Genomic DNA, 15,459 nt, shown 5'->3' on the forward strand with positions numbered 1-15,459 from the left:
AGGGGCATATCGCCTAAACGGATTTTAACCCCTTGTCTGCTAAAACGGTCTGTTATAGTCATTATCACCTGAAATCTCTCTTCTACTTCAGTAGACAGATACTTGGGAAATAATATTGGTTCCCGTCTTGTAAGAACCTGCTTGGTCTCTTCAGCTTCTTTAGGTATAGCACTGTTTACAGGTCCTTCAGTGGCCAGATACAGTAGCTAATAAGATTTTGCAGTAAAATCCTATACTTGGGTCATTCCTTTCTGAACCAAGCAGAAATAAAGGATGCCAGATGGTTCTTACTTTTTGTTCTAGTTCTCAAATCGATCGTTCAGAATTTTACGACTGATGCTTCAGGTCTCAGCTAGGTTCTCATAGGGATGAAGGGAAATTAGCTGAGATAATTTGTAAAAACTTAACCAACTACATAGGACCGAAGGCTAGCTGGATAGCTCTTTGCCTTTCAGATAAAGACCAGGTATTGTCTTATCCGGATCTGGTCAGATAGTTCTACATTGGTAGCAATTATGTACAAACAAGGTCATCTTGTTTGGAAAATCTTGTTCCAGGATTTGCTTGGGTTCGTTTTTCTTGGGTCTTTTCACTTATGCATAGAACTTAATATTCATCTGTTTAGCTGTAGCATTGAGTAGTCAACATTTAATACAAAGCAGATTGGTTCATACTCCTTGATCTTCACCCAAACGATAGTAAGAATTTGATTTTCCAGTTATGGAACTGGGACTTCTAGATCAAACAGCATGAAGTGTTTCATTGGACAGAGCCGTAAGCTTTGGTTTCCTTTTCTTTCTTGGGAATTCCAGTCTAACCTATAGTTTCCTCCTGGTTCCCTATTCCCCAAGATCCTATAGGATGGGAAAGGTGAGAATGATAGTCTTCCTCCCTTGGTGGCAAGTAGCTGTTTCACCGTTCATCAAACATTTTCCGGAGGAATCTTTGGGGACCTTAACTGTAAATAGGCATCCTGGAATTCTCAAGGGTACCGCTTCTCAAATTTGTTGTAGTTCAAGCTGACGACCTGGTTTATGTATACCAGATACTGAAGGATGATGTTTTGTCTCATGAAATTATTGACAATTTCTTTTACTATAAATGGATCTTGTTCCAAGATTTATTCCAAGTATGGAAGGTGGTGTTTTTTAAGATATTGTTTTTTAGAAAAACAGGCATCCGCTTCAAAGTTTTAACCTCTACTATTTTTTATTTTTTTTATTTTTTTTGGATGGGCTTTGCGGATGGTTTAGAGCCAGAGATCCTCGAGGTTTGTCTCCAAATCACCAGTATCTGCTAGGCTCTTTCGTGGTTAGTTCCTATCTTCAGGGAATCTTTTCCGCAGGGGATCTTCTTTTTGGGGTTTTTTTTTTTTACTCTGCTGATTTGAGTCTTCAGTCTAGGTCTTTGGGGGTAGTCTCCAAAATATTTTTGGAAAGGACTTCAAGTTTCTGTTTTCAGCAGGAGAAAGTGGAGTTAAGTTGGATTCTTTAATGGTTCTCAATCTTCCATCTAACATTATTTTTCTAACTTTTCCCAACAGCATTCTAGGGTCTTGGAATTCTAATTCCACTGCCTGGGCGTTTAGTTCTCGTCTACGTTACCTTAAAGGTCTGCATTCATTAGTTTTTCTCATCTAACACCTATCTCTATTGAAGCTCCTTCGATCAGTTATGTTCAGATCGGTTGCCTGAGGGCTTCTGCTATACATTCTCTCGATTTCGTAACAGCCACGAGGTGATCTCTTCACTCACTTTGGTCTGTTGATCTTGGAAGATACAACTTTGGTTGCAGATTTTTTGCAGTGAGACTTGAGTCCGGCCCTAAGGGATTGCTTTTGGAGATCCCAGTCATAAAGCACTGCCTCTAATCTGAAGGGAAAAACATAAATTTTTACTTACCGTAAATTTCTTTTTCCAGAAGATTAGAGGCAGTGCTTACTTCCCCCCCCAAATTTGTTATTAGTCTGAGTGGTACGGTTATTCGGCTCTTGTAATTTCTGGGGATGTCTTGGATAGGAAGCAATTTATAAGGCCAAAGGTTAATTGGGGGAGGTCCTTGAAAAGTTTTGGAGATTGCCTGCCTGTTTTTTCCCTCCAGGTGATGAAATCCGTCGTAAAGCACTGCCTCTAATCTTCTTGAAAAAGAAATTTCCGGTAAGTAAAAATGTATTTATTTATTTATTTTAAATTAACCCCTTAACGACGAGTGACGGACATCGTCCATCACGCGGTAAAATTAACCCCAGATCGCCGCGATGTTAAAGGTGCTCCGGTCTGCCTCTGTATTAGAGGCAGACCAGGAGCACCGGATCGGGCTGTCCCAGCACATGTGCCCGCTCTGACAGCATGTCAGAGCGAGCACATGTGCTGTGTATACTCACCTTCCGCCTCCCTGCACTTCTGGGTTCAGTGTGAAGTGCAGAGAGACAGATCAGTGCTGATCCTGCCCCCTGTGTAAAAAAAAAAAAAAAAAAAAAAAGTTTATTTAAAATACCACCCCCCTTTACCATTTTAATAAAAAATTAACCCCTTCCCTGCCAATTGATCACTGACTACAGTGATCAATTGGCAGGGATTGCATTTTACTATGATCTGTGTTTTGTTTTTTTGTTTTTTTTGTTTTTTTAACCCTCAGGGGTTAAATTTATTTGATTAATTAATTAATTTAAGTATTTTAAAATTAGATATTTAGCTAGCTGGGGAGGGTGGAAGTTAGTGGGGAATTGGGGGATTTGGTGTTAGGCTAACTAGGGGTTAACATTAAAAAAAGTTTTAAAATAAGCTTTAAAAAGTTAGTTTTAATGACGTTTAAGTAAAAAAAAAAAAAACACCCCCCTTTACCCAGTCCAAATAAAAATTAACCCCTTCCCTACCAGTCGATCACTGCCTACAGTGAGCAAAACACAGATCACAGTATTATACTGTGATCTAATTTTTTTTTAACCCCTGACGATTAACTTTTATTTATTTTTTAATCCTCTGGGGTTCTATTTATTTAATTAACTAATTTAAATATTGTAGAATTAAATATTTTTTTTTCTAGCTGGGGTGGGTGGGAGTTATGGTGAATTTACGGTTAGTGCTGCTTACTGCTAGTTAGGGGTTAACGGTTAAAAAAAAAGCCTAGAAAAATGTTAAATCTGTAAAAAAAAAGTTTTACGAAAGTTTAGGAAAGTTTTAAAAAAAATTAATAAGCAAAACAAGTTTAAAAAATTGTTTTAAAAAGTAAAAAAAGTTAAAGTTAAAAAATACATTTAAAAATGCTCATTACCACTACACCTAGAACAAACTAGAGAAAAAATGATCCCACGCCAAGGTTCAAAATATGCCTTTTGAATTACCCCAGGGTGTATTCTTTAATAAATAGTATGTGTTTTGTGGGGAAGTTTCAATAACCAACCATCTAAACTACTCCAAATTGGAACATGGACACAGCGTAAAACTTCAAAAACTGAATGGCTGCGTCTCAAATGTGCCCCTTCAACATCCACATATACCTGGCAAAGGTACATACGGGGGTATTACTGTACTCAGACCACATAGCTGAGCAACATATGAAGTATTATACAGTCGTAGCACACATAAGGTTTGCAAAATATACTGTACAAACTCACTTTGTGTGTCAAAAAGGCAGAAAAAAACCTGGTACACGCTAGCGGAAAAATGATCCCACGCTAACGTTCAAAATATGCCTTTTGAAATACCCTTGGGGTGTCTACTTTAAGAAATGGTAGGACTTTGTGGGGTAGTTTGAATTTAAAACCTGCGAAGATGCTTGGAAATTGCACATAGGCCCAGCATCAAAATTCAAAGTTCTGTAAAAATTTATATGGCTTGGTCTCCTATATGGCACTGTAGCTTCACAAAATAGTGCCAAAGACATTCATTGGGGATGCCTTTTTACTCAGAAGACTTAGCTGAGCATAATTTGGGGGTTTTGAACTTAGTGGCACATATGAAATATACAAAATGCCCAGCAAAAATGCAATCCGTATGTAAAACAAATGCCCAAAATTATTTTTTACCACATACTTTGGCATATATTGGTGAAAAAATGGGGGCATGCTAAGGCGCAATATGCACCTTATGAGATACCCTGGAGTGTCTACTTTTACAAATGGTAGACCTTTGTGGGGTTTTTTTGAACAGTCAAACTGTTATAATATCCCAAATGGAAGCATAGGCTCATTAAATCTGTCTCTCAAAATTCGACTGTGAATACTGACAAGGACAGGTCTCTTATATGGCACTGTAGCTTCACAAAATAGTGCCAAAGACATACAATGGGGGTGTCATTTTACTCAGCAGATGTAACTGAACACAAAATAAAACTTTGTACAGGAATAGCACACACCAACTTTACAAAATACACATGAGAAGTTCTTTGTTATAAGTTTGTGTGCCAAAACCGCCAAAAAACACAATTTTACTCCAATATTTAGCAGAGATTGGCGGTGAAATGGCTACGTAGAAAGTGTCAAAACAACCTGGTAAATAGCCTGTGGTGTCTACTTTATATAAATATATACTTTTGTGTGGCAATTTTGTTTTCTTTTATGGCTATTAAGCTTAGAAGACAAACATACCAAATTCTAAAATCGCTCCACATTAAAAGTTTATTTTACTCCTTGTGCTTTGTGACCTGTAACTACCAAAAAAAAACTTAAAATCCCAGACATTATATATTCTGTAAATCAGAACAATTAAATGAATTTATTTTTAATTACTTTCCTTAACCTGCACTAATTGTGCACACATTATTATTGCAAAAACTGTAAAAAAAAACACAATTTTTCATTTTTTTTGCATTTTTCTGTATTTTTTGTATAATAAATAAGCATGTATATATGTTACATAAAATTGGAGCCCTTTCTGTCCTTTAAAAAAACGGTATATAATATGCGTCGGTGCAATAAATTAGTCAAATGCAAATTGCAGTTGAACGCAAACAGCAAAAATTGCAAAAAATGCCGTTGTCATTAAGTGAAAGACAAGCTTCCGAAGCGCTGTCCTTAAGGGGCTACAAATATGATGAAAAATTTAAAACAAATACATGTTTCTTGACTTTTACTTGAAAAATCTTTTACTCACCTACAAAAGCTAATGAAGAAAACTGCTAAATAGATAAAAAAAAAATTGTCCAGTGTTTACATGCTTTTTTGCTTTTTTTTGCAAGTTATAGGGCTATAAGTACAAGTAGGATATTGCGGTTTCAAAACATACATTTTTAAAATGTATTAATAGTGACATTGTAATACTATTATCTGTCATAAATCTCTGGAAAACACCCCACATGTGTATATATTTTTTTAAAGTAGACAACCCAGTGAATTAATCTAAGGATATTTTGACACTTTATATGCAGCCATTTTACCACCAGTCTTTGCCAAACTTCGCATAGGTCGTTTTTTGGGGGGGTTTTTCACATTGCAATTCAGGTATAAATTCCCAGACCCTGTTATGTGTTGCTGCCAAAAAACACACTAATATGTGTTCAGCAACATCTCCCAAGTACAGTGATAAACAAGGCTTGTCAGGTTGTTTGTGGGCTAAAAGATCACATTTGGCAGGTGCACATATTCATTTTCCAACTTGGAATTTTGACATGTAGTTAACCTGCGCACATGTCCTATTTGGGACATTTGTAAGGCCAGCCAATGTATTTTACCCCCATCAAACCATATATATTTTTTGAAGAGTAGACACCCTAGGGTATTTCAAATGGTGATATTTTAACACTTTCCATGCACTAATTCTACCACCAGCCTGTGTCAAACTTTTGGGTAGCAATTTTTTTTATTTATTTTTTTACACACACATTGAACTTTAGGCATGTATTAACAGATTCTGTTAGGTGTCACTGCCAAACACCCCAACATGTGTTAAGCAACATCTCCTGAGTACAGTGATACCACCCATGCATGGGGTTGTTGGGTTGTTTGGCGGTCAAAAAGCCACATTTGGCAGGTGTGCATATCCGTTTTCCAACTTGGAATTGTGAGATGTAGTCAACTTGCACCCATATCCTATTTGGGCCAATGTATTTTACTCTCAAACTATATATTTTTGAAAAGTAGACAACCCAGGGTATTTTTAATGCTGGTATTTCAACACTTTAAATGCACTGAATTCTACCACCAGCCTTTGTCAAACCTATTGGGTAGATAAAAAGTATAGACTTTATTTAAACATGGTTAAAAATGGCAGCTCAATATATAATTTTCTTTCTTTTCTTTTTTTTTTGACCAAAAGCAAGGAATTGTGCTGGAGGGAATCTATATACCTCCCCAGATTTTGCAAGGTTTCCACTTTGTGTAATTAGCCCCAGGGAAATGTGTTATTTTAAAATGAATATTGTACTTTAAATATGTGTATATTTGGGCCCTGGGGTGGGCCAGTGCTCCACTCCACATTTTGGAAGTTGTTTGGAACCTACAGGTGAGAAGTCCAGTTCCAGAGTTTCACTCCTAATTTACCTCACCTGAAAAGGATTGTTAATTACAGGTGCTATTAAGTACTCCCCTGCCAAAGGAGGAGAGAGATTGTGTTTTGATTTCTGTGAGTGGAAACAGAGAGAGAATCATCGCACTTATGACAAATCTCGACTTGAACTATCGTGCTTTGCATGTAATGCGTCTATCTCATATATTAGTTTCCCCTTTTATGTTGCATTACTGAAATAAATGAACTTTTGCACGATATTCAAATTTTTCGAGTATCACCTGTACTTTTGATTACCGATGATATATTTATCTGTTTTTATCAACGCTATTATTTTATAATTGGTGATTGGTGCACACAGTTTTTTACCCCTTAAGGACACATGACATGTGTGACATGTCATGATTCCCTTTTATTACAGAAGTTTGGTCCTTAAGGGGTTAAATGCTTTTACCATTATTTAAAGCCTATTAGCCAGGTTGCATGCTATAATCCATTTGAGAAAGTCTATTGTGATGAAACACTTAATGGAAATTTTTTTGTTTTTTTTTTTATCTGATATAATAAAGGATTTTGGTTTTACAACCTTTTATTTCAATATTTTTTCCTGGCTTTTTAAATTATAAGTATTAATATATTTTACTTTTTTTTTTTATTTTTACTTCATCTATTACTCTCAAGAAAATCCCAGGTGGGGATCATACCACCAACACTGTCATCATAGAGCAGTGAGCCTGCTCTACACTTGTGAGTACTATCTTTTTATATTCTATACAGCTATTACTGTTTTACTGAGAGCATAATTTGTTTATTTCCTCTCCGAGTATGCACCATATCCCATAAGTGGGGATTATACCACTATAGGCGATTCACACTAGAGCTGGTCATAGCTCCCTTATGTGAGTGCAATATCATTATTACCTATATATGGCTTATTAAGTCTTGACATATTGCAGGTTATCTTCTCCTCTCTTCTTTACCCACATACAGAGACCAAAGACACAGAGACCTTCCACATCCCCCAAGATTAATGAACCTAGGAACCACAGTTAAACCTACTTTTTGAATAAGAGAAACTTTTATATGTAACAATTTGCACAGCTGGAACAAGACACACAGGGCTTTTGTTCTTATTTTATTATATGTGGCGCAGCCCTTTCCTGCCTTTTTCCCAAAACGTAGAGTGCTTAAGGGATTAATATCTCCTGTATCTTTGTAGTTCAGTTCTGATTATAATCACTTTGTCTTTATTAATTACTATATAATGCAGGCCTTGAGTGCAACCCCCATGTGTGTTTTCCCAGTGGCAGTGCTACCTATTTGGAAGAAACATTGATTATGGAGTCAGTAATCTCAGAAGCCAGATTGGAAAAACTGTTTTAAATTCTAGAATTCGATAATTCTACATTTGATTAATTATTTCTATTTAGTTACTTCTTTAGTCATCAATGAAAGCACTGAGCATAGTGGCGATCAATTCAGGTGATATTAATTGTTATGTACCTGATTTTTGGACTGTTTCCTATTGTGGTTTTGGCTTTGGATCTGGCTATTTATCTGCTTGATAGTGATTATGTTGGCCTTGCTTCAACTGCTACAGCTTTGAATGATTTCTGGACTGAACACTAGTACTCCTACCCTTTGCCCCTCTGGACCCTTGTTATAGATTTTGGCCTATATTCATTAAATTATGCACACTTTCTTGGACTTTTCTTGAAGCTGTAAGTATGTATTTCTAAAAAATAAACATTGTGATGATGCCTCAGTCCCCTTCAAAGTACACAATGTTGGACCACACACAGTTCTCCAAGCGTCTCTTCCACTGCTCAAAAAACTCAGCAAAATATTTAGTTTGTCATCACATTTAGCTGCCTTGTCATATTTACCTGAATCTCATCGACAGTCTGAAATTGCTTACTTTTCAAATGTGATTTTAGTTTTTGGCAGGGCCGGTGCAAGGATTTTTGGCTACACAGGCAAAGATGCATTTTGCCGCCCCTGTGTGTCTTGTAACCCCTCTTTTGATTTTCTTGCCTTCTTTAGTGTATTCTTCCCCCCTTTACTATGTCTTACACCCTTTTGTGAGTCTCTTATAACCCAGCCCATTTGTGTGCCGCCCATTCTTTTTGCATGTTTTTCTTCCACCCAACCAGTTTGTGTGGTGCTCTCCCCTCAGCGCATTTTGTGTCTTTTTCCATGTGACATAGACTTCGATATATAGCAATGCACAACTATACAGGCACTCAGTCTTCCTCTAGATCTGTACTCTACTCTACTCATACTCTACTCTATTTTCTGAACACATTACTAAAGATTCTATATAGCACAGTTTATTAATACACTAGTATACCAGCAGGGCCGGCGCTACCTGTAAGGCGGACTAGGCAGCCGCCAGGGGCGCCGCCAGGAGCGCCGGCCCCCCTCATGCTGCAGCCGCCCGAGCGCTCTGCAGAGAGCCTCAGGCGGCTGCAGCTTTGCCCAGGCTGGTGCGTCCATGAGGCTGCACCGCCCGGGCGCAGCATGAGGAGAGGGGCTGCCAGGAGGGAAGCGCTCAGCGCTCCCTCCTATCACTCCCTCACTGTAGCGTGGCCGAGCCCTGTATGGTCCATGGGTACAGGGAGCATTTGTCTCCTGTACCCGGCCGGACTAACAGGAAGTGAACACTGAGTGTTCACTTCCTTTTTAGTCTGGCCGGGTACAGGAAACAAAAGCTCCCTGTACCCGCGGACCATACAGGGCTCGGCCACGCTACAACATAAATAGGGGGGAGGGGGATAAATTGAAAGGGGGGAGGGGGATAAATTGAAAGGGGGGAGGGGGATAAATTGAAAGGGGGAGGGGGATAAATTGAGGAGGGGAGAAATTGACTGGGAGGGGGAATGAGAGGGACAAGGGAGGGGGGGGAGTTTGACATCCATCACACACACACAATGCACCCCTTGCACACAGAAAAACACAATGCATTACACAGACAAGCAATGCACCCCTTACACACACTCAATGCACCCCTTACAGACGCACACACTGCATCCCGTACATACACAGAAACACACCTTGCAGCCCTTACACATACAAACACAGATTCACACAATGCAGTCCTTACACACATATCAGGACATCCCCTAGTCCACCTCCTGTGAACAAACTCATTGGTGGAACATGAAGGTGGACCCTGGGACTCAGACCTTGAGCTGTGTAAAGGGTGTTAAAAAAATGGAGCTGCTTCCCATTCTCCCGTTCTCCCAGAACATTGATTTTTGTGACCACAGTTACAAACAGCCTCCAGAGAGCCTGTTCTACACCAGACCAGTGGAGCCAGACTGCAGCTAGAGCCCATCATCATCCTCATCTGGTTGTAAGTAGGCAATCTAGTATATTATTTGTACTATAGTCCCCAGAACCACTTCATCTTAATGTAATGGTTCTGGTGTCTATAGCCTGTCCCTGCAGGCCTTTTAATGTAAATATGGCGGCACTGCAGCACTGGCGTTAGTTAACATGGCAGATCATATGGGTGGGGCATTGTGATGTCATATGGGGGGGGGGGGAGGCGGCAAACTTTACTTTTGCCTAGGGCGGCAAAAATCCTTGCACCGGCCCTGTATACGAGTAGATATTGACCTAGATTTTGCAGTACATATTTTTACATTAATTTGATTTTGTAAATCAAAATCTTTTTGCTGAAATAAAAGGGTTCTGAATCTGCTACTATACCAATCATTACTTATGCTGATAGCAATACTAGCAAAATAAACCACATCTTGCAATTTTTTGTTTCTTTTTATATGTTCCATAAGGCAGCAATGATTATGTTACGTATTTTTAAAAATATAAAATATGCAAACACTGATTCACTGTGTCTTCAGCTGTGTTAGTTAGAATCTGTGACAACCCTACTTGATGTCACTTTTATAATATTAAAGCACATTTCATTTTATACAGTTTGCAAACTGCATGCATTATTTTGTCTGCTACTTAAAATAAAAATAGGGGGCGGAGCCTAGCGCTTGAAGCGGACGGTAACATACTGAATGCGCTCCGGCTCTGATTATCGCTAACAACTGATTAAAATCGACTTACAGCCCTAAAACGAATACAAGTGTTGAACCGACAAAAATGGGCAGAAAATCCAACAAACCCCGGCTGGGCATGAAAAAGGCAACATGCTTCGTCAGGTGCACTGACCGGCTGGGTCAAAGATGGCCGACTATCTGGGAGAATGCTCGGATTCCTCAGGGGAAGATCCGCTCGACGAGGTGGCTGTGGACTTACATACACAGGAACCAAATCCTCAAATCCCAAGGAGTCCAGATTCCCAGCCTGTCACAATGGGGGCACGAAGGGATCTACTTACCAACTTGCAAAAGAATATTCAAGCCGACATGGCCTCCCTTTGCGCCGACCTCACTGGCCTTGTGGGCAGACTGAGCACCCTAGAAGCCTCTTCTGATTCCCAAGCACGGAGAATAGCCGCTTTGTAGACCACGGTGCAGAGCCTGCTACAAGCAAGTACTGTCTAAACAAAGATTTGCAACACCGGAAGATATGAGACAAAAAAGAACCTCAAGATAAGGGGCATCCCAGAGGAAACATCAGTGGTGGAACTCCCGCATATGGTAAGAGGCTTACTGGTCATGCTATTAACGCCTAAACATGCAAAAAAAATCATCCTAGACAGAGTTTTCCGTATGCCTAAGAAAGCTGATACAGCCCCAAAAGATCTGATACTACGCTTCCAAAATATGAAGGATAAATCGTCATTGATAGCTGCTCTTAAAGGGACTTCCTAGTATGCATCTGAAGGTATGAACATCTCATTCCACGTGGACATCTCCAGCAGTGCATTATCATGGAGAAGATCGCTGCAGCCATTCCCCCTCCCTACTCTGAGAACGTGAGATTCGATACAGCTGGAGGTCACCACGTATCCCCAGATCACACATGGAAGCTCCACATACACAGCTCAAGATATGCCTGGAGTGCAAGCCCTCCTGGAGACCCATGGCCTCCCACAAGATTCTCTGTGACCAAAGAAAACCCTTGCTGCAACCCACAGATGAGACTCGAAGAACATCACTCCATTCATACCTCAGCAGGCTGAAGCAGACGCCTACGCAATTGCAACTACCTGAGGGCTCCCAAAGTCTGCCCCACATTGCACACCTAAAAGTTCATGACTGTAAATAGTTCACCATATGTCAACTTGCTTTAATTTACTTATGACCTCATGACCAACTCCCCCCCTTGCCTCAACCAGCGACAAGCCATAGCCTGTATTTCAGAGGCACTGAGGCATTACAATTCAGGGAAAGCAATTCTCCCCCCGTACTAAGCACCTAACATCTGCCAATAGACATATCAGTTCTACAGGGGCCCTCTAGTACCACTCTGAGTTTCCTCAACCATCCTTAACTATCCTAACCTATATCTTCACCCTGGCTGGTTGGCCTTTACACCTACTAATTGCGAGCATGTAGCAGCACTAGTCCCACAGGCCTACAAGCAGGCAAGAATTAAAGATCTGCCCTTAGCCTCTGTAAACCCAAAAAAACTCTGCTTACTGACCATGTCATTACTGTACACTGTTTGCTATTTATAGTGTGTTAACCTCATAACAGTCTTTACGATGCTTCCTCACGACACTGAGTTTGAGTCAAAAATAAGGAATTAAAAAAAAAAATTAAATATGGTGACATTTTTTAATGAAAATAAGCATCTTCGGTTTTCACAGTTTAAAGTAAGTGGACAGCATTACACACACACACACGTCTTTAAAATAAAAGGAAATAATGAATGACTGCAATATGTCCTCTGCAAACCTAAATCCCCTCATTGTGGCAAGGCACCAGTCACACCAATAAATGGACACTGCAGGCACCACTTCATCTAATTGAATTGGTTATGGTGCCTGGAGTCCTCTTGTATTGTCCCTCCATTCAGTGTTGAGCCATTATAGAGCAGTTTAACACTAAATAAAGGTCCCTGGCGGCCCACACAAGATATATGGTTAAGGCAGTGATTACTCACTTCCTTCTACCCATACCAATTCATACCTGCAATGGGCGTTGTGATAGGTTGCAAGATGTCAGCTGACACACTCAGTCAATCAGTCACCCACTTGTGGTCAGGATAATACTTTATCATAAGCCCAAGAAGCGCAAAGGGGATGAGCAGCTGTGGACTAGCATTAAAACATTAAAGAAGGTTTAATGTTGAATGCCAGGGAACTCCAGACACGATAACCACTTAAATGAAATGAAGTAGTTATGGTGCCTACATTGTCCCTTTATTCTATGTTGTTGTGGTGTGGTCAAGCTGTCATTGCTTAATGCGTTGATGCTGTCCGGTTCAGAATGAGTGCTTAATTGCGTTGCTCCTGTCCTGTTCACAATGAGAATGGGCACAGCAAAGCACTGAACTAAATCAAGAATGGAAGGGAGTTGGGGTAGAGGTAGATTGTCTGTGGGAGACAAAGGAATCAACACTGCGGGACAGTTGAAGATACATTATGATGGGGGCCAGCAGGACAGACCATATGGGAAGAGGGAGAGACCATATGGGGTAAATGGAGAAACAGTATAGGGCAGAAAAAGAGTCAGTGCCTGGGGAGACAAAAAGAGAGGCAATTAAATATGGGTGATGTAGCCTAGTCGGTATGAGCCCAGGGGTCTAGGTTGGGGCCCCTAATATCTTGCTGAGGGCCCTGGGTGATCTTAACGTGGCTCTCGTTGCATGTCAGATTAGTTTAATGTTCTTTATCAGAACAGTTTCAACATTGTCATTGTTATTTATGAAGTTCAAAACTAAAATTCTGAAACTAACAAAAAATAGATAAATAAATAAATAAAAAATATTAGCATGAAGAACTACATGGCTTGGGTTTAATTTGAAACAGTTTTTTTTACATTTTAAGCAGAACACCTGCAGCTGTCGCTATTAAAATCATGTATTGATTTTCCTTTATGAACTAGATTTCATTTGGCAAAATCCTTTATGGTGTTCATGTGATTCTCTAGGTACCAGGCTCTGCGTCTCTTTGAGAAGAAAATAGAGAATAGGTCCCTATTGGCTGAATGGGGTCATTAGTATGGAACATTTTCTACAAGTCGGATGGCATTAGCATATCTAAGGTTTAGCAATAGAACCTCCCAAAGCATAATTTCAAGTATGAAGAACCTTCGAGAGAGATGTAAAACTGATTGTATAATTTACCGGACTCCACAACTACTTATTTCAAGAATCGGGTAATATCTGCATTCATTGTTAGTTACCGTATATACTCGAGTATAAGTCGAGGCCCCTAATTTTATCCCAAAAAACTGGGAAAACATATTGACTCGAGTATAAGACTAGGGTGGGAAATGCAGCAGCTACTGGTAAATTTCTAAATAAAATTAGATCCTACAAAAAATTATATTAATTGAATATTTATGTGCAGTGTGTGTTTGTGTATGTGTTGCAGAGCCTTGGTGGGGGGTGGGCATTTTTATTATTAGTTTTTATTTTATAATTTTTTTAAATATTATTATTATTAGTGATGTTGCGAACATAACATTTTCGGTTCGCGAACAGCGAACGCGAACTTCCGAAAATGTTCGCGACCGGGCGAACCGCCATAGACTTCAATGGGCAGGGAAATTTTAAAACCCACAGGGACTCTTTCTGGCCACAATAGTGATGGAAAAGTTGTTTCAAGGGGACTAACACCTGGACTGTGGCATGCCGGAGGGGGATCCATGGCAAAACTCCCATGGAAAATTACATAGTTGATGCAGAGTCTGGTTTTAATCCATAAAGGGCATAAATCACCTAACATTCCTAAATTGTTTGGAATAACCTGCTTTAAAACATCAGGTATGATGTTGTATCGATCAGGTAGTGTAAGGGTTACGCCCGCTTCACAGTGACAGACCAAACTCTCCGTTTAACGCACCGCAAACAGTCCATTTGTACAACCGCAAACTCCCCATTTGCACAAGGTTGGATACCAAGCTAGCCATGTCCGTTCCTTGTCCTCACTGATGTCATTGAAGGTCTCTCTTCCTCCACCCAGGAAGCGGGAGATGGAAAAAGATGCTTGGTCGGTCCTCCTACTTCAAATTTGGGGCACTGCGCGTGCAATCCAATGTGCCACCAGATAGGAATAGTACTACTTAACACACCACTCCTATCTGGTGGCACATTAGATTGCACGCGCAGTGCCCCAAATTTGAAGTAGGAGGACCGAGCATCTTTTTCCATCTCCCGATTCCTAAAATCGATGCCTTATATACACATCCCCTGATAGGGGACGTAACAAGGATTAAACTGATAAGAATCGGGGGGGGGGGGGGGGAGGGCGTGGCCTGGACGCTGGAGAACATGGCTGCTTAACTGCACAGCTCCGACCCACACCAGCACTAATAACAGCGTACCGCACTGCAAACCGCCGCAAATGGGACACACTAAACGGGGTGAACAGCTGCAAACCCCGAGGAACACCCTACCCGGGTCACAGTCCGGGCCGATGGACGACTACCTCCACGCAACCGCCGGGTCTACCCCGGGAGCCCTAACTTCCAAAATGGCGCCTTCCTCACCAGCCTCTTCGTGTGCCAGCTCAGATCACACCACGCTAGCAGATATCAGCGCAGATCTCAAGCGCATGGCGATGTCCATGGCGACCAAGGACAACCTACAACACCTCACCGCCACACTACATGAAGCAATTAAGGTGGAGGTGGCAGGTCTGAAAACGGACGTCGCAGCCCACGAAGCCCGCATACACGCCATTGAGCAAAAACAGACGACCGAAACCCATGCTACAGCTACTGATACAGCCCTGAAAAGACAAGGAGCCCTGATCCTAGCAATGAGAAGACAACTGGAAGATCAAGATAACCGGGGACGCCGAAATAATATCAGGGTAAGAGGGGTGCCAGAGCCACCAGATGGGGAAAACGTAGAAGAGGTACTCACCTCCTTATTCCGCATAATACTCAAGGAAGACACACCAGCACTTATAAAATTTGACAGG

The sequence above is a fragment of the Pelobates fuscus genome, chromosome 2 (genome assembly GCF_036172605.1).
Source record: "Pelobates fuscus isolate aPelFus1 chromosome 2, aPelFus1.pri, whole genome shotgun sequence".
In the NCBI taxonomy this organism is placed as follows: domain Eukaryota; kingdom Metazoa; phylum Chordata; class Amphibia; order Anura; family Pelobatidae; genus Pelobates; species Pelobates fuscus.